The 19,945-nt window shown below is 40.8% G+C and overlaps 1 long non-coding RNA gene across 2 annotated transcripts in view; it reads left to right on the top strand.

Moving 5' to 3' along the window:
* Positions 1-19,945, top strand: part of LOC136843239 (uncharacterized) — a 35,199-nt gene that overhangs the window by 4,234 nt on the left and 11,020 nt on the right. For both annotated transcript variants that reach the window (XR_010854493.1, XR_010854494.1), the window contains exon 2: positions 16,811-16,944. This is a non-coding gene — a long non-coding RNA (uncharacterized lncRNA). The remainder of the gene's footprint in view (positions 1-16,810; positions 16,945-19,945) is intronic.

Raw genomic sequence — 19,945 nt, 5'->3', positions numbered from 1 at the left:
TATATATATATATATATATATATATATATATATATATATATATATATATATATATTCAACTCACTCTACCTCGGAAATAATACCGAAGGGGAATTATGATATATAAGTGATAGTCATTTGGTGTATTGAAACCACCGACAGCAACTATGTCAGACTGAAGTGACGAGTTCTCTTGCCACTGGACTTTCAAAAGAAGGATAAGCAGACGCAGCTCTGCTTACATACTGTATGCCTGTCGAATGCAGGTATTTGTACTTAGGGTCGGCATCAACCCACCTCCAACTTGACAGCCGATTGGTACGTTTGAAACACGTAGCTATTTATGAATTTTTGTGTGTGTGCTTGTATTTATGTCAGTGTTTACACATACACGTGCAAAATCCACATTGGGAAACAACGCAAGTCAGCAAAAATAGAGTTTTATCTATTCATAGTATACTGTGAATCTGATCTTTTATATATATATATATATATATATATATATATATATATATATATATATATATATATATATATATATATATATATATTATCGGAATTTTGCTCTGATCAGATTCACAGTCAACAGTGCATATGTAAAACAAATAATTTTTGCGCTTGTGACGTTTTTCTTTGTGAAGTTCGTGTAACCACAAAGGAATTTCTCTGAATCGTTCATGACTTTTACCAGGAACCTAATCCTTTCTCGGTCATGGAGATATTTAACGGTCATCTTCCACCAAATGTTTGTTGCATATTCATTATTATTATTATTATTATTATTATTATTATTATTATTATTATTATTATTATTATTATTATTATTATTATCAGATAATGTAGTAATTAGCTTATATGACAGTAAAACCATTTTCAGAATTATTGAATTAATTTTTAACGGGAAATTCGATGCAGCTTCGGCAGTTTTTGACAAAATTGCTCCTCTTGATTTTTATAGTATTCATAGCAGTAAAATTATTCTAATAATGGTTTCCTTAAAAAAAAATTACTCCGGTGTCTGATTGACCTGAGTAAATGTCATTTTTATCTTTGCTTTTGTGGGAAGAGGTTGGTGGAGTAGTGGCTTGTTGCCAAGTAATTATCGAAGTTATTCGAGGTCCAGTTCTTGAGGGGAATAAGAAAAATAAGAATGAAGGAGCACTAACAATAAAAACCGACATTGTGTCACAAAAATTACAGTTGGAACTTATACATTAACTGCAAGAACTTACTTTTTAAGACATGCAGAATATTCTTCCTCGGAGAAGGTAAGATTTGACAGCTTTTCCATAACCACATACACACACTCTCTCACAAGCGCACGTAAATACATACACATATATACATAAAAATACACACACATATATATAATTATACATATATATAACTATTGGTTATATTTTCATTTTTAGAAAACCTCAAATTAAGGAGGAAGAGGATAGCCAGAAGACGTGGTAAAATTGCAAAAATATTTTCATTATTCCCATACTGAGGTACAGCCGAGTTTTCGGGATTTCATTGATTTCCAATCATCAGGGTTAGTTTTTATAAAGATTACATCAAATAAAATGAATTGGTAAGAAAACTATAATGATTAACTGGATAAGATTACAGAAAAACAGCCATAGTTGACTAGCAATTCAGAATACACAATAATGCAGGTGCAAGAATACAGCAAGTAATATAAATGACAGAATGCAAACAAAAAACCTAGAAACAATTGAAATTAAAACTGACGTAAAAGCAACGACAGAATCAAATCAAACTTTTTTTCCCCCTTTTTCTTTCGTCTGACTTTAAACCAGATTGACATCCTGATTCAAAGTTCAGTATTTCCTCTGTGATGATGTTTCCATTTTTACTCGGGGAAGTGACGATGTATATACGGTTTAATCTCGAATTAGTGATATATTTCAACTATATACGGTTTAATCTCGAATTAGTGATATATTTCAACTATTGCTTCTATTCATGTATTTACATAAATAGGAATACCCACTTTAATAAGGGAAAAGAAACGTAATCGATGTAGCGTAGCCGGATACGGCCACACTGACAGGATATGGCTATATTGCAAATCATGCTCGTGGCATTAGGCTTTTTTTTCATGGATTTATTTTCTCTTGTTTTTTCTCAAAAAAAATTTCTCCCTGGAGACTAATGGCCAAGAGTTTTATATTCTTCTTTTATATTGTATTTAGATTCTGAAGTAATTTAGGTACATCAAGGAATTAAATGGAAAGCATGCCCACCCTTTGACGTGGTGCTTCAAGGCACGGGGGTCTGGGATATATTGAGTTTTGCCAGGTTGTTGTGGATGTTGAAAGAGCTAAAATAAAAATAAATGAGAAAAGAAAAAATCTCGTTCATCGTAGTAAAATAATCAGATGCGATCTTTAAAGCAAAAAACTTGCTTTCTCACGTAATATAAGATTTGGGTGACGTTCATTTTCCAGTACTTGGTAAAGGGAGGACATTTAATTTTAGTGTTCTGTTCACAAAAGCATCAGTCATAATCTTTATTATTGTTATTATTTTTACTATTATTATAATAAAACTGCAATATCTTATAAGTGGGATTTAAAGTTCAGTGATATTCTTGTCGAGAATTTTCGTCGATTTTCATACCGGTTCGTGCCCGTAGTTCTGGGCAAGGATACAAAGTCCACTGACTGCGGCTTCGAACTAATACTACAGGGTGGTAGTTACACCAAACACAAGTACATTTTCTGATTTTACTACAAAAATAAACCACAGCACAAAAATTACAACCAAGAACACTGAACAAGGAACAAAGGACGAATTCTGGAACATGTGGGTTTTGGGGTAGGGGAGGCAACCAAGTTGCAAAAGTTGCGTAAAATTTGTTACAAACCATCGAAACGGCAACTTGATCGAGCCTGCGAACGTAGTGTCAGTACGTCACATGATACATATCAATAGGCCTATATGGCAAAGATTGGCGTCGATCAAATTGGGTTAAACAACGGTACAATTACCTAATGCTTCTTTAATTTAATGATTCTAGCAGGACGATCGCCCACGACACGCACAAAACAGACGTCTCATCTACTTCGTGTGTACAAGAAGAGTAAATACAGGGTGCTTTGGGAACGCCAAGAATGTCATTTTGAGAAATACCAAGTTTTTCACTATGTAACCGTAAGCAAATTTCCTAGTTCCAGAATTTTAATTACTTAAAAGCGCAACGTACAGTGAACTCCCCGATAACAAAGGACTTGTAACAAAAGAAATAGCAATTTCATTTTGAATCAGAAACCATCGCATAAGCCTTCCGCGTCACTGGTTAATCGCCACGTGAATCATTACACTCGTTTTGCAATTTTCACAGATCTCTGAACTGACTAGATATGAGGTTGTGTTGGAAAAATCCCTGCATAAGATTTTGTCGACAATTATGATCAGCATCATCATTGCTTCTAACGCCATGTGACGCAAACGGCCTCTACTTCAGACCAAGGGAAATGCTAAAGGGATATCCTGGGGTTGAGAATTTGTGTGTAGATCTGAATGTCGAAAAAGTAGGCTAATGCTTATAAAAGTATACAAAAGCCGTATTGACAAGAGACATTTGCTGTAGTTAAACGTTTAATTTTAAAAAGGTAGAAACACATCATTTATCTCTGTAATTCTGCATAGATTTATAAACGCCACGAGTACTTTTCAGACTGGTTGTCATGGTTTCCAGGTTTAAAACGTAAGCTTCAAATGTCTTTAGAATTATACTTTTTACCAGACGAAATAATCTTTAGCGACGAAAGCCGCAGGTAATATTAGTAAAGGTTGACATTACACGTTTTATTTTTCACGTCTTCATTTCCAAACTTGAATTTGACAGGAGATAGTCCCTCCATGCAAAATCATATTGGATGTGTTTTTTTAAAAGGTGAGGTTCACAGCTTAATGATCATGCTCGAAGTGTAAGTGCTAGATTTTTTTTCTTGCGCTGCTACTAACGTTATAACAAATTTATAAATATAATGAAACTAAATAGTTTCAATTTTCGCATCGGTTGGCGCGAAACGAATACAGTAGTATGTGAGGATTCATATCATTACTCCACAAACTTTCATTGCATCCTGATTTTGAGTTATTTATTAGAGACATTATATACATATATATATATATATATATATATATATATATATATATATATATATATATATATATATATATATATATATATACTATATATATATCGTGTATTTATATGTCTCTTTTCGGTATTTTAAATGGTCTTGCGGCCAGTAGAATTTTTATTACACAGTACAGACACGCTTTAAGTTATTACGCGCTGCTAAAAGCCTTCATTACTGGCCCATTATATAGACATACTCGTACATACACGGAGAGTCATATCAAACTCAAGAATTGCTCTAATGTCTGCAATTCCATTTTCATTGTATCGCAGGGAGACTAACGTTTTTGCTAGCTTTTTTGCATGATTTTGTATTCACTTCTTATTACTGGTTTTGTCCAAATCAGTGAAGGTGCCTTTGAACTTCTGCTAACGAAGGTCTGGATGATACACAAAAACCAAGCGTAACCAAAAAATTACGATAAAAGTGAGAATAAAAAAAGTTGCTGGAGGTCAGCTTCTTATCCTATTTTTTCCCGTTTCCGTTCAGTGTTTTTTTTTTTTCAGACCCCTCTTGGGTTATCTTTCTTTTATTTATTCTTTTCCCTAAGGTACAGTCTTATGTGGCGTCCCTTGAATTCTTTTGATTTTTATGGAACTAATTTATTGACGTGGATTGTAAGAAAATATGTAGATATGCAATTAGTATGCACTTTGCAATACATATACGCTCACGAGCACACTCACAAATACACATACACACGCATATATATATATATATATATATATATATATATATATATATATATATATATATATATATATAAATATACATACATGTGTATACTCGTATATCAGGACAGTCAGTTAAAATTCCCTGCTGCGGCCCTAGAATGCGAGTGAAAGAGTATGTTTTTGAGAGTCTTCTTCTGTCTGGTTGTGTTTGGAGAAAATGAAAAGGTGGTTGTGCTATGTGATTTAAATTCGAAGGTAGGTGACAGCGACGGTGATGGTGTTGCTGGTGTGTATGGAATTTCTGGAGTGACAGTGCTTGACTGATGGAAATATTCATCTTTTTATGCTGTCAGTAGGAAAATGTTGCTGATGAAAAGTTTGTTTTATTGAATGATATCACAATGTAAATGGGAGAGCTAGTTGTTGGATGCAGTGGCTAAAGTGATAGAAGTTTGTGATAAAAAAAATTGGTGAAAATGTGACTGTGTATGTAATTAAGGAAAACGAGTTTCATATGAAATGAGAACAGCATATAAAAAAGATGAACGAAAATGGACCATGGTTAAGGACAGAAATGGAAACAGTATTTGAAGAGTTGGCAGAACGCCAGGATGGGGTTACAGAGTCAGCATGGAGTATTTGTGTGTGTGGGAAGGTAGCAAAAGAAAATAAAAGTGTAAGTAGGAAGTAAGGAAATGAAAGGTGTAGGGAAGGGAAAAGGATATTATCTGAGGTGCATTTGCATGACAAAAGAAAGCATCATGGGGGTGAGTGAGGTAGTGAAGAAAAAAGTGGGAGAGAAAAAGGAGACAAATAAAGAAAACAGAGGTCTGAACATGATCAAGTACTGTAGGGAGGAACAAAATTCTTTTGTATAGGGGCATAACGTTGGTCTGTACGCCAGGGAAGGTGTATAGTTGGGTAACGACTAAGAAAGTAAGATAGGTGACTGAAGGCCTGATGTGGGAAGAACACTGGGTTTAAAAAAGGAAGAGTTTTTAAGAAAATGGAATAAGTTTTGTATGACATACATGAACGTAGAATGAATTATGATATAACTGATGGGAATGCAGCGTGAAGGTGTTGAGGATGTATGCTTTGGAAGATAATATGATGACAGTAATTTCAAGTTTTTAAGTTGGAAGTGAACGTTCACAGGAGAGTGACATGTTTAGTATAATGGTGAGTCTCTGACACGTGTATGCTGTGTCTCTGTTAGTTGCCATCTTTATGGATAGAGTGATGCAAGAAATCATAGAAAAAACATTAGCATGTTTTTACCGAATTGTGGGAATGAAAATGGGTCGTGAATGGAATGAGGCCGAGCTGACACAGTAATGAACGGGGATAGGGAAGAGAAGCTGTGGAAACTGAAACTGAAACTAAATTTGGGCAATAGGCAGGTTATGAAGTTGAAATGAAACCAGGAAGATATAGCAATGAATATCAGTATGGTTGGATGTACTGTAGAATTAAAACATTGTGTGAAAACATGATTTAGCGTTATTTTCCTTTGAAAGCTTATAATTTGGAATATTCTTCCTTTTGCCAATTATATAGATTATAAGAATCTTCCTTGTCTCGTATTGCCATTTATAAAACAAATTGTCTTTATGTATTTATCAATTTCCTTCTTTTTCTGTGTATACTGAATCTTCATTATACCAGTCTTGCAGCTCCTATTTGTTTCTCCCCGTTATTGTTGAGTTTATAGTAGGTTTAAGAAATCGTATATTTCAATCTAGAGCACGTGCTATGAAAAAAAATATATATATATTTCGGTTAAGAAGACCCGATTGTAAAGCTGAACTACCGGTAGTCCAAACTCTCATTTATGCGACTGCTGAGACACGAAACGAAGGCGTCAAAATAGGAAGCACCTGTATCGCTGTATGGCAGATTTTTCCAGCTAAAATTAGCTACGAAAAACAAAAGAATAATACTAAGCAAAACACGAGGATTGTACCCAGCGTAGTTTCATGCCCTTGTGTATCGCTGGATTGAACTAGATCGTAACTTGCAGCTGTGGAATGTGAACAAAATAAAGAAGCATACTACCCCAAACTAATCCCCTCTTTACGTCTTTGGTTACAGTTGGATACTATCTCTTTGTTTGTATGACGTACTAAAAACGCTTTCCATATTTTTATTTTTTTTATTATCATCATCATCGAAAGGATTTTCCTGAAATGGTTCACACCCATCTTGGTGGGGCTGTGGGTTGCGATTGTCTTACTGTGCCCTTGAGAAGGAATAAAAAAAAATGCACTGTTCTTCAAAACGCGCTAAAACCGACCAATGTCTGACCGAGTTTTGGTGTTTTATTTATTTTTTATTTATTTATTATGAAGAGCTGGAGGAATGTGCACACTTTCGAAGGTAAATGATTTGCAGTTTCCTATGCCCAATTCTTTCTTCTACTTGCTTTATTTTGTTCTTTGTTATAGTTAACTCCTGTGAAATTACTGAAGCTGTGTAGAATTTTAAGATCATCTTGAGCTGTTCTGTTTAGTATGATGAAATGTTATCAGAAAATAAAGAACGCCAGTAGTATAATACCGTACGTCAGCCAGCAATATTAAAACGAAAGTTTTAATTATCCCCCATTTCTTCTCTCGGGCGGCCCTGTAACACTTACCCTTCTGTTTTGTCACGTCTTCCATTTATGCTGCAGAAATCAGTAGTCCCAAGATTTCCCTCTTCCATCAAATTTCGGGGCCCTTTTCCTGCTTGCTTTCCTTTATTCCTACAACATTCCCACTTTTAGAATAGGTTAGAAATTCCTGAGAATTTAGTCCCACTCTTGTAGTTCCCTCCACACCTTATTTTTTGTTAGACCTACAGTGTACTAAAAGCGGATTTGATTGTAAGCAGCCTGTTGCCCTAACGTGGACTTTTATTGATTTATTTTTTGCTATCGCATAACCTGTTTATGTAATTAAGCTTTAGCTGGATTGTTATCGTAAATAATCCCATAGATTTTTTACATTTTTTGTTTGTACACTGACACGTGACGAATTCTAAATGGTTCACTCTGGCCGTCGTGTTCTCCAGTGCCATGTATCCTTTAATATCAAGAATTCCTTTATATTTTAAACACTTGCTAATATTTTATCTTGTTTTGGCCAGTGTCACGAAATAATAATAATAAAAAAATTATTACTAATAATATTCTCCATAATGAAACTCGAAACATGCTGTATCGAGTGCACATATTCTTTAGACCTTGAGTAAACATACACACAGGTCATACTATGCGCATATACCAGAGAGAGAGAGAGAGAGAGAGAGAGAGAGAGAGAGAGAGAGAGAGAGAGAGAGAATTAAATAGTCAGAAATGCAAACTAGTTAAGTTAAACCAGTCACGGTTTACCATAGTCAGTAACATAGGCCTCGATTTTGGGTCCATTTTAATTTAACATAATTGTAAATGACTGAAGAGAAGTTATTCATATCACTCTGGCAATTCACAATGTTGGTAATGTACGGCATATTCATTCATTCAGATAAAACAAAAAATATACAGGATAATGCTCGTCCAAGTCACTTATGGAAGTGTAAATCATCATTTCTCAGAAAGTGAATTTAAGTGAAATGCAAACAAACTAGATGTGTTAAGTTTGGGTTTGCATCAGTATATTGTTTACAAGAGTAACTATGAAATTAAAATGATTAGAAAGATGTAATGGGCACCTTTCATAGTGGTGAAAAGAACACGTTTATCGCTTGATAGAAACTATATGTAGGGGTGAAAGACAATGTATTATAACATGAAATTCACCAATAACAGGCTAGGCTATAATCAACATTTGCATAGGAGCAACTGATAATGAACATCAGAGACATGAGCCCAGATTGGATTTAACCAAGGCAGTCAAGGATTCTTTTGCACAGAAGGCAACGTATGGCTCCGTTTCATTGTAAATTCGTTAATCTACTGAGGATTTTGTCGCCAAAAGTTTTATATCTTTCGGTTGAATTTTTCTTCTTCTTTCTCTGCATCTTTTCCTACTTCTATGTGGGGTCGATGTCTCTGACTGCTTTCCTCCACCTAGCTCGGTCAAACACATCGTCCCCTGACAGTTTTTTGTCTCTCAGGTCTTCTCTAACTACATCCGTCCCGCCTTCGCTTTGGTCTTCCTGTTGCTCTCCCACCAGGCACCTCCATCTGCATCACTCTCCTTCCTACATGTCTCATCCCTTCTCATCACAAGGCCATACCACTGCGGTCTTCTTTCCTGGGCCTTATTTGATGGTTCTACGTCTTTAGTAGTTCCTCTTATTCTTTCATTTTTGATCTTGTCCATTTTTGTTACTCCACACATCCACCTGAGCATTTTCATCTCTACCGCATCCAATTTCTTCTCTTGCACTTTCTTTACCTGCCATGTTTCTGCTCCATACACCACATCTGGTCTTACTGTCTTATACACTCTTCCTTTAACCTTTATATTGATTCTACGGTCGCACAAGACACCTGATATCTTTCTTCGATTTCGCCATCCAGCTTGCACTCTGTGTGTTATTTCTACATCCAAATTTCCATCATCAGCCACTGTTGAACCAAGATACTTAAATTTTTCTACTCTGTTCAACCTTGTCCCTTCCATACTAATCTCTAAGTCTTGATCTTCATTAAAACTTAGGTATTCAGTCTTCTTCCTACTGATTTTTAAACCTCTGTCTTCCAGTACCTTCCTCCATTGCTCTAGTTTTGATTCCACTACCCCTCTGCTGGCGCTGCATAACATGATGTCATCCTCAAACAACATGCACCAGGGGGATTGATCTCTTATTCCTTGAGATAGCACATCCATTATCAGGTCAAAAAGATATGGACGTAAAGCAGATCCCTGATGTAAACCAACTCTTACTGGTATCCATTCAGTTAATCCAACACTGCTTCTAACCTGCGTTTTTGCTCCTTCATACATATCTTGGACCAACCTCACATACTTCTCCTGTGTTCTCTTTACTCGCATGTACCTCCAAACCTCTTGGCGTGGTACTCTATCGTATGCCTTTTCCAGGTCTATGAATACTATGTGCAGTCCTTTCTGCTTTTCCCGGTGTTTTTCCATCATCTGTCAGAGGGCAAACACTGCATCTGTCGTTCCTCTTTCTGGCATGAAACCAAACTGTTCTTCACCTACAGATGTTTCGTCTCTAATTCTTTGATCCATCATTCTTTCCCAGATTTTCATGGTGTGAGACATTAACCTTATTCCTCTGTAGTTTGCACAATCCTGGATGTCACCCTTGCACAATAAAGTTTTCCATCCATTCTTTTGGTATCTTTTTCTGACTGTATATTTTCTGTGCTAGGTCCCACAGCATGTCTATTCCTTCCTCTCCCAGGCTCTTCCACACCTCTGCAGGAATTCCATCTGGTCCTAATGCTTTACTATTTTTCATCTTCTTTAGTGCCTTCTTTACTTCCTTCCTGCTAATAGTGTGTCATACCAAGGTTCTGGAATCCATCTTCAAAGGATTTTCTAGGATTTTCTTCATTTAACAGGTGTTCATTCATCTTTCGCTTGAATATCATATGGTATTTCTCAACGCTGTAGTCTGCATCACTCAACAGTATAGATATTTTTATCCATGTATGCCAAAGTATAATTTATATCATCAGTATTTCTTGCTTCTGTATAGTTTTCACTACTTTGTTGAAGTTTCGAAAATAGATGAATTCTTTAATTTTCTCTGTTCGAGAATAACAAATTAATACACGTTGATCGCATGGGCGTACATAAGTTTATTTTGAAGAAGCAAAATGTTCAGTAGGATAGTGTTTTTTTTTTTTTTTTTGTCTTTAAAAGCGCGTTAAATACGGTTTTCCGAGAGGTTTTACGTAACCTGTTTATTCAACATATTTCCAGAGTAGACCAGGATTACGTAGTTTTTGCGTATGGTAATTCAGTGTGTAGCCAGAATCATCGAGTCCCGTGGGGAGCGGGGGGTTGGGGGTGGGGTGGGGGGGGAGTTAGCTCCGTCAGTGCACCTCATGGTGCACTGTAGGATGGATTACTTACAAAGTTCTTTGCAGCAGGGGCGTCACCCGGTCTCTAAAAGTGGGGCGGGCGGATTCTGAAAATTATACGGTTAATATTGGCGAGCGAAGCTATTTGAAGTATCTTAATGCTATATAAATATGAACGTATGGATGATATTAAGGGAAAAGGATGACTGATTTATCGATATTAGTCAGCCAACAAGTTTATAAGTCCACAATTTACAGATTGGCTAAAATACGGTACAAGTCTTCTGTGACGTCCTCAATATTCAGTTCCACTTAACTCTGTTGAGACTATGATCACTATTTAATATTACAAACTTTTACAGTATAAGTAATAAGGATAAAAATAAAATTATTGTTTTAAGGTGCAGCATATTATAAGGTTGATAGGACTCCACTGAGAGTCTAAAATAACAGTGTCCTGTGACACTAAAAGCCTTTTACTCCAATGTGGGTTTTCATATCTAAGCTTAGGGATGATAGCAAAAGAGGTAGTAAATTAGTGAATGACAAGAATGAGAATGTACTACTTGTTGACAGTACTAGTGGAAAAGCAAGAGAAGGGGACAATACTAAATGAATTGACTGTGGAATGCATGAAATGAAAATTGTGCAAACAATAACATAGTCGGATGAGAAGAGAAGTAGTGTTGAGGATAGCGATGCATGGAGGCAATTCATTTGTGGGCACCCTGTAAAGTCACCACATCGGCGCCAGGGTAGTGTTTCGGCGGCGCCATTAATTAAGTCTCCGCTGAGCATGTTTTCTTTGGTGACTTCCCATTTTCTTCAAGCTCAATTAGTCATGCCTAAAACGTGCCAGGTCACGCATTTTTAATCATTTTTACTTTATGCGTATTTATACAAATGTCACACATTGTGTATCACATGTTTCTTCATTCACAGGCATCAAGACTGTATCCATATTGTAGTTCTGTATGTTTTGTATTGTAATTTGTACTCGTTCACTGCATATTATTGTTTATTGTTTCGACCTCAGGTCACAGTCAATTCCATTGTCTCTCGCGGGCCGGCGTCAGTCGGCCGCTATATAAACTGCCTGGATCTGTAGTAAAGTAGTGTAAAGTCACCAAATCGGCGCCAGGATAGTGTTTCGGCGGCGCCATTAATTAAGTCTCCGCTGAGCTTGTTTTCTTTGGTGACTTCCCGTTTTCTTCAAGCTCAATTAGTCACGCCTAAAACGTGCCAGGTCACGCATTTTAATCATTTTTACTTTATGGTATTTATACGAATGTCACATTGTGTATCACATGTTTCTTCATTCACAGGCATCAAGACTGTATCTATGTTGTAGCTCTGTATGTTTTGTATTGTAATTTGTACTCGTTCACTGCATATTATTGTTTATTGTTTCGACCTCAGGTCACAGTCAATTCCATTGTCTCTCACGGCCCGGCGTCAGTCGGCCGCAATATAAGCTGCCTGGATCTGTAATAAAGTAGCAGTAACTTTTACCTGCTCGTTTCTTTGACACCTTACAGTGGTGACCCCCGGAGTATCCCGGAGCCATTAGTGGACTCACACGGCGACTCAGTCTTGGCTCCAGGATTTCTCCAAAACGCTCTTAGCGGCCTAAACACGGCGCTGTAACCAGCGTTTGAGCGTGCTGACTCTCGTCGGCGCACCCCACCAGCGTCACTAAGCGGAACCACACGGCGCACGAAAGTGCGTACTGACGCGACCCCACTCCAGTAAGGGGTCAAAGGAGCGAGCATGGACGCGGATATCCCCTCCTTCATGCAGTTAAACGCGGACCTCGCGGACTCCGAGGTTTACCTACCTCCCATCACAGCCGCGCCCGCCCCGCATCGAGGCCCTCCCGCAACTCCACACCAGCGCCCGAACACACGACGGCCGGGCAACACAATCGCGGGCCGCCCTCACCGTAAAGCTGCCGCCCGTTCACGCAGGGGAACCCATCGATGTGGCTGCGCAGGGTGGAGAGCCACTTCAGAATCGCGGACCTCACGGACGAAATCCTACAGGCCGACACAGTGCTCAACGCCCTTCCGGAGGACGTACAGAAAACTCATCTCGCGAGTACCCGAAACACACACCCTCACATACAGCACCACAAAAAGTTCCTCCTCGAAGCTTGCTCCCTGCCCATCGCCGAGCGGGCCGCCCGTGCTATCGACCTTGCCAATAATCCACGCCACGACCTCAATCCAAGAGACGCGGGGGCATGGTCGTAGATCTCCTGTCAATACCAGTCTTGGGTGGCACAAACAAGCGGCAGGAGATAAGCTTCATACGGAAATCTTCCTTCGCCAACTCCTCCCGGAAGTACGCAACCAGATCGCTCACCCCTACACCATGCCTGTCGAGGACCTCATAGAGGCGGCACAACACCTCACAGACTCCGTCAAGGCTTCACAGTGGCTAAAACCGGCCACACAGCCGGTCAGCTCCGTCCAGCCTGAAGAGGACGTGAGCAGCCCGTCAACGCCATCGCCAACAGACGTCCACCGAACCACAGCAGACGGAGGTCCCCGGCTTCTGTCGCTACCACAAGTGGTTCGGAAAGGACGCCCGAAACTGCCTGCCGCCCTGCTCGTTCAACCGTTCAAAAACGGGGGTGGCGGCCAGCAGGACAGGCCGCCATGGCAGCCGAAGAACCCAGGGCCTCAAAAACAGTAGGTTTTTACGTCCGCGACACCGTCTCCGGCAGGATGATGCTGGTCGACACAGGAGCCTTTAAGTCGGTCTTCCCAGCATCCAGAGGACCGCAACCAGACACCAGACCCGGCCGCTTTCCTGACGGCCGCCAACGGAACCCCATCCTCTCCTACGGCACCAGGCTCCTGTCGATCTCCATCCTTGGCCAGAGTTACTCCTGGGACTTCATCGTCGCGGACGTAGGAACCCCACCCTGGGGCCGATTTTCTGGCGCACTTCGGCCTGCTAGTCGGCGTGGGCGCAAGCGCCTCCTCGATACCGACTCCTGCCGGTCTCTTCCGTTAACGGCGGGACCCAGACCCACCATCAGCGCCGTCGCCCCCCACCAGTATGCACACCTTCTGTTGGAGTTCCCTGAGGTCCAGATACCTCCTCACGGTGGTAGACCGTTCGACGAGGTGGCCCGAGGCCACACCCATGCAAGAAGCCACCGCCAGCGTGCGCTGAGGCCCTGCTCTCCAGTTGGGTTAGCCGCCGGCGCCCGGACCACATCACAACCGACAGGGCCCCGCTTTCCTCTCCGAGTTGTGGTCTGCCCTGGCTCAACTGCTGGGAACCACGCACCACACCACCACAGCGCACAACCCAGCGCCAACGGCCTGGTTGAACGGTTCCACAGGTCCTTAAAGTCATCCCTCATGGCCCGCTGCACCGCCGAGGACTGGAAACATCAGCTGCCGTGGGTCCTCCTCGGTTGAGGACCGCCCCAGAGCCGACGGCACCCCATCCGCAGCTGAACAAACCTATGGGGAACCCCTCGTGGTGCCGGGAGAGCTCGTGACGGATGATCGCCACTCCCCATCTCTGCAGAGGCTCCGCGACGTGGCGGCAAGTTCGCCCCTTGCAGGCGCTCATACATCGACAAAGCAACCACCTTCATGCCGCCACAGCTGTCATCCGCCACCCACGTCTTCGTCAGAGTCGACGCCGTCCGTCCACCACTAACTAAGCCCTACAGGGGACCCTTCCGGCGTGCTGGAGCGGAACAGCAAGGCGTTCGGCTGGCACTCCCAGGCAAGGACGACTGGGTTTCCATAGACCGGCTAAAGCCCGCCTTCCTGTCGGAGAGTCCCGGCAGCGACGCAGCACCCCTTCCGCCCAAACGCACTCCAGCACGCCCTCACCCCAGGCGCGTCGCCCCAGGAAGGGACCGCCCAAACAGCAGCCTCACAGGCGGGAGGCCCTCAGTTATCTTCAACGAGCCGCGGCACCCTTCAGCGTCCCAGCAGATACAGGGATTAATCAGACGCGTCCCTCGTCTTGGGAGTATTTGTAAAGTCACCAAATCGGCGCCAGGATAGTGTTTCGGCGCGCCATTAATTAAGTCTCCGCTGAGCTTGTTTTCTTTGGTGACTTCCCGTTTTCTTCAAGCTCAATTAGTCACGCCTAAAACATGCCAGGTCACGCATTTTAATCATTTTTACTTTATGGTATTTATACGAATGTCACACATTGTGTATCACATGTTTCTTCATTCACAGGCATCAAGACTGTATCTATGTTGTAGCTCTGTATGTTTTGTATTGTAATTTGTACTCGTTCACTGCATATTATTGTTTATTGTTTCGACCTCAGGTCACAGTCAATTCCATTGTCTCTCACGGCCCGGCGTCAGTCGGCCGCAATATAAGCTGCCTGGATCTGTAATAAAGTAGCAGTAACTTTTACCTGCTCGTTTCTTTGACACCTTACAGTAGCAGTAACTTTTACCTGCTCGTTTCTTTGACACCTTACAACCCCTTCGAGGATTAAAGCATTTTTGCAATTAATAAAGAAAGTGCTTACCTCTGGATACAGCCAAACAATATTTTCCCGTGTGTCTAGCTCTAGCACTTTACAAATTTATTAGCTGTCTTGAATGCAGCAAGACGTTTTCCGAGAACATGACAGATCATAAGATGGTTAAGCCGTTTTTGGGTCATGGTGGAACGCTGCCAAGTTTTCAGGCGCCTAAGTGTACTGAATGACCGTTCAGCCTCACATGAACTTGCTGGAGAGACCAAAAGAAGTCTCAGCAAGCGTTCAACCTATGGGAACATTCTTCGAACTTCCGGCACCATATTTGCAAATGCCTTTTGGTAGTCCTCAACAGATGCACAATTGAACTGATTATGGAAGAAATAAATTTCTTGTTTTAAGGAATCAGAAAGTTCTGGATATTTCTTGACTGACTCCTCTTTGAATGACCTAGTTAAGAGCGTTTCACTTAAGTCACGGTACATTGTGAGATCAGATGAAGTGAAATACTCATTTAAATACCCTGGGGCACTGTCAGTAACTTTGAAGAACTCTACTCTGTAATATTCCTTTGCACAAGTGGGAGTATATTCCTGAGAACCATCATCAAGCCTCTTTGGAATCTTGCGCTTGTGCGGGAGAGTCACTGGTTCTAGTTCACACTCCTCTATTTTCTCTTGTGCAGCAACTTCAAAAATTTCCTTAGACTTGTTTTCTGTACGAAGGGAGTTGAGATTTTCTGCAGCTACTTTGACAGCAGCAAGCATTCCATTAACTTTGACTTTTGAACCTTGAAGAGTCTTATTAAGATTTTCTAGAACCTTGTAGAACAGGCAGAGAAACAAAGAGCCCAAGGACACACTTTCCTGTTAACAAATCTTACGAATACCATTGGTTCGTGTTGCTATAGATGAACCAGAGTCATTTGCTGCTTTTTGAAGGGTTTCCAGATATAGTTTTTAGTTATCTAAAGCAGACTTTACTGAAGGTCCACAAGTTAACCACCGAGTTGGGCAGACTGGCTTCAGTCGTGATGCGTTTGGTGTGTTTTAATCCTGAGCATGAATATTTACAGTAGGTAGAGATGCTTGAACTTTCCCGAGTTGTTATAAATATTCCCAAGTTCATGAACATGATCTAGGGCATCCCTAATGAAGGGTGTTGCTTGCACAGCTTTAGAAATTACAAGATGGGTGACATGAAAAAAGTGGAGGGGGGTGACAATTGATATGTTGCCCCTCTGAATAAAAAGTGGGAGGGGAGATATGTCACCCCGTCCCCACCCCCCAGATGACACCCATGTATTGCAGCGTCCCTTCGACCCCTAGCTGCAATCCCTTTCATTCCTTTTACTGCATCTCCGTTCACATTCTCTTTTTTCCGTCTTACTTTCCACGCCTAACAGTTGTTTCAGTGGAACTGCTACGTTTTCTTTCTGTTACACCTCTAAACCCTTTTTACTTTGTTTCCCTTTCAGCGCTGGTTGACCTCATAGGTCCCAGCGCTTTGCCTTGGGCCTAAATCGTATATTCCAATTCCAGAATCATCGAGAGGTGTGGGCGACCATAGGCCTGTGCATTAGCCAAGCAGCGAGAGATGGACTGATAGACAACGGGCAATCCTGTATCTTTTTTCCACACCCTGTGATCTCTTCCATATCCGCCCCAAGCTGAAGGTGAATACAGTTTCAATTCAAAGGAATTTGTATATTTTATTTTGTACGAAGTGTATTATTCATACCATTTTTAAAGCCCCAGGCCACATCAGCATCGACCCTCCTTTCGCACAGTGTGACAATGAAGTGTTTTATTAGAAATGAATTTGTTGTATTGACGCAATTTAAGGCATAGGTTTTTAGGGGGTGATAACTTTTGTTAAAATGATTACAAATGCCACTCATGGTTTTCATATATCATTTATTTATTTCTGTGGCAATTTTTTATTACGTTGAAGAATCTGTTATTATTTTCTTACTATAATGAGTGATTCTTATAGATACAAATTATTATTGTTTCCTTAGATGATTCAAGAAGACTAAGTTTGCCCTGTTTTGATATACCATTTGAGTATGCAATTAGGCAATGTCAGGAATGCTCATGTAGCGTTTGAATAATAGACCTATGCCAGTGAGAGGCCAAGGGTGTTTAATTTGGCCAAAACCCAGAGGTAAGTGTATGGTTACTCAGCAAATTGCTTAGATATGATATTCCATTGCCTAAGAACACGAGAACTCAAGGTGTTGGAGTAAGAAAGTCTACACCCTGAAATTATGTAAAGATTATATGAAAATAAGGAACTGTGCGTATGGAGGACCATTATTTAACATAAAGCGCCAGAATCTCAACGCTTCAGCCATAGATGAAACAGTAGCTGCAAGGAGACAGGGGTTACTATTATTACTAATAGGCTAATGTAGAATAGTTGCGTTCGCGGCACGGTTAATAACATCTCATAGACCTATCTAAAGTTTTTCCGACGAATTATTTCGTGTTTTGTTGTTTCTGATTAATTATCAATGGTGCAAATGACTGTTTTTTTTTTCAACCCCTGAATAATCATGGAGGAGGAACCCCAAAGTGAAGCTGGGGTTTTGTGGTTATACCTTCAGTGAGTGGTTTGCTTAAACAGGAATGGTCTAAAATGCGTAAACCACGACAGAAATGGTGAGAAATACATGAACAACAAGATAACCCCATTTTGATAACATAAATGGTGGCATAATGGTCAAGTTTGCACTTGTTGTTTTCCATAGGAAATGTAAAGATAAAGTGGATTATAAATTAGGTATTTACCGATAAACATATGGCTTGAGGTAGAAAATGATGTTCATTCTAAGTTGTGAGGCATTGAGAGGTGGTATTAGTGTAAGGCTTGTGCTGTGTACAAACGTTAATGGGTACTTTTTGTTTTCTGTTATGTAATAATTACCCACAAATTTTGACCGTTAAAACTTCATGAATTATGGTTCTTTACAGTTTTTAGTGCACGATATAATCGGTGAAAGAAAGCCTGCTGTGTATGCCCCAAGGTTCAGGTAGGGAAAGTAAGGCTTAAGCTGCATCCTTGTATTTTTCGATATGATTAATTCGATTCTAGGTTAAGGTTAGGTTAGGTAGGGTTCCAGGCACCCAACCTCCCCCCCCCCACCTGTTTAAGGACCAAGTACCCAAAGTTAGTTAAAATGCATCCATGTAGGCTATTGACCGTTTTGAATGTTTGCCCGTCGTAACCCATTTTTTTTTTACTTTATGGTGTATGTAAACTTTTTTTTTACAACACATCTTGTGGTATATGCACATGTACTCAGTTTTGGTTAACCCTCAACAGTAATGGTCAGAAATGCATACAATACAAGCTAAGGACTTATAAAAATGTATGGGTTGTGTATTTGGTGAGGAATCAGAGTACTGTAGGCCTAGTACTACTTTACCCGCTGTAACCTAACTAACCTAAGGGACTTGGACCGTACCTGGTTAAGAAGGCCTTGACCCCCCCCCACCCCCAAACTCCCACCCTAACCAGACTTAGAGCACCGTAAGTCCTAACAACGAAATACAGAAACTCATCCCAACCAAACATTTGCCTCAGTCTTGGTACTGTACTTGTAATTCACCCAGTTAGGAGAGGCATTTAACAGTGGAAGAAAATATGGCATTTCCAGATGGATAAAGAACTGTTTTACTGTAGTCTTGATTGTGCATAAAAGTTTATAAAGCACTCATGCTATTGGCAGTTGTTAAACTGACTATCTGAGGTGTTGAAAACTGTTAGTTTTCAGAAAACATCTGCATATTTGTGGATAAGAATTTATGAATTTTTATTTGGTTATAAAGGTAGGCTACTATGATTATTATATTACAGGGTAACTATAAGTTTCCATAAATACTTGTGATTAACACATCACCCCCCAAACCCCAAGAACTTGGGATGGAAAGCCTTCAAAACAGTACAGTGGAATTACAAAATGATGCAGTCCTTAAACTGTGGTTTGTTCAGACGCAATATACAAACCCCAGACACGATATACAAACCCCTCGGTCCTTTACGTTAGGAATTACTTTAAGCGTAGGCTGGAAACGGTTGTTGAATTAAACATTCCAATTTGCTTTCGACCGTCGTAGAATGCGGACGTTGTTCTTGCTCTCTGCTTGACTGCCCTTCAGCTTTCTTGGTGAGTGTTGTGGCAGGTCTCCCGAGCAATGGTAGAGGTTCGAAGGGAGGAGATGCTACCATCGGAAGCGTGCCAAGGAATCGCCTGAGGGTAATACGCCCCTGACGACTCCAGTGGTGGCTAACCTGTCGGGATCGTTTCTCCCTTCCTACGAACTTCCCTGCTTGCTCCCTTTCCCTCGGGTGAGGACTCCCCCTCCCCTTCATTCGTTTCATTGGGTGTGGAAGGGCATGGGGGAGCAGTTGCTCAGGACACCCTCTCTGAGGCCTCCCCTCGCTCTGGGCGCGAAATTTTCCCCCCGGAGCGAGTGGAGGCTTCCCATTTTGACCCGACTGTATCCTCAGGTTTGGTTGTGGAAGCGCCGTCTGTGGACCAGGTATGGGACTTGTCCTCTGCCTGGTTACACCTGGGTCTACTTGGCGTTCCGTCACTGGAGGGCCTGGTGTCCCACTTGTCTGGCCTGACTCTTCCTGCTGGTACTTCTGTGAGTGCCAAGCCAGGTTCC

This window comes from Macrobrachium rosenbergii, chromosome 11 (assembly GCF_040412425.1).
Source record: "Macrobrachium rosenbergii isolate ZJJX-2024 chromosome 11, ASM4041242v1, whole genome shotgun sequence".
NCBI lineage: Eukaryota > Metazoa > Arthropoda > Malacostraca > Decapoda > Palaemonidae > Macrobrachium > Macrobrachium rosenbergii.
This window is presented reverse-complemented; position numbering and strand designations above follow the sequence as displayed.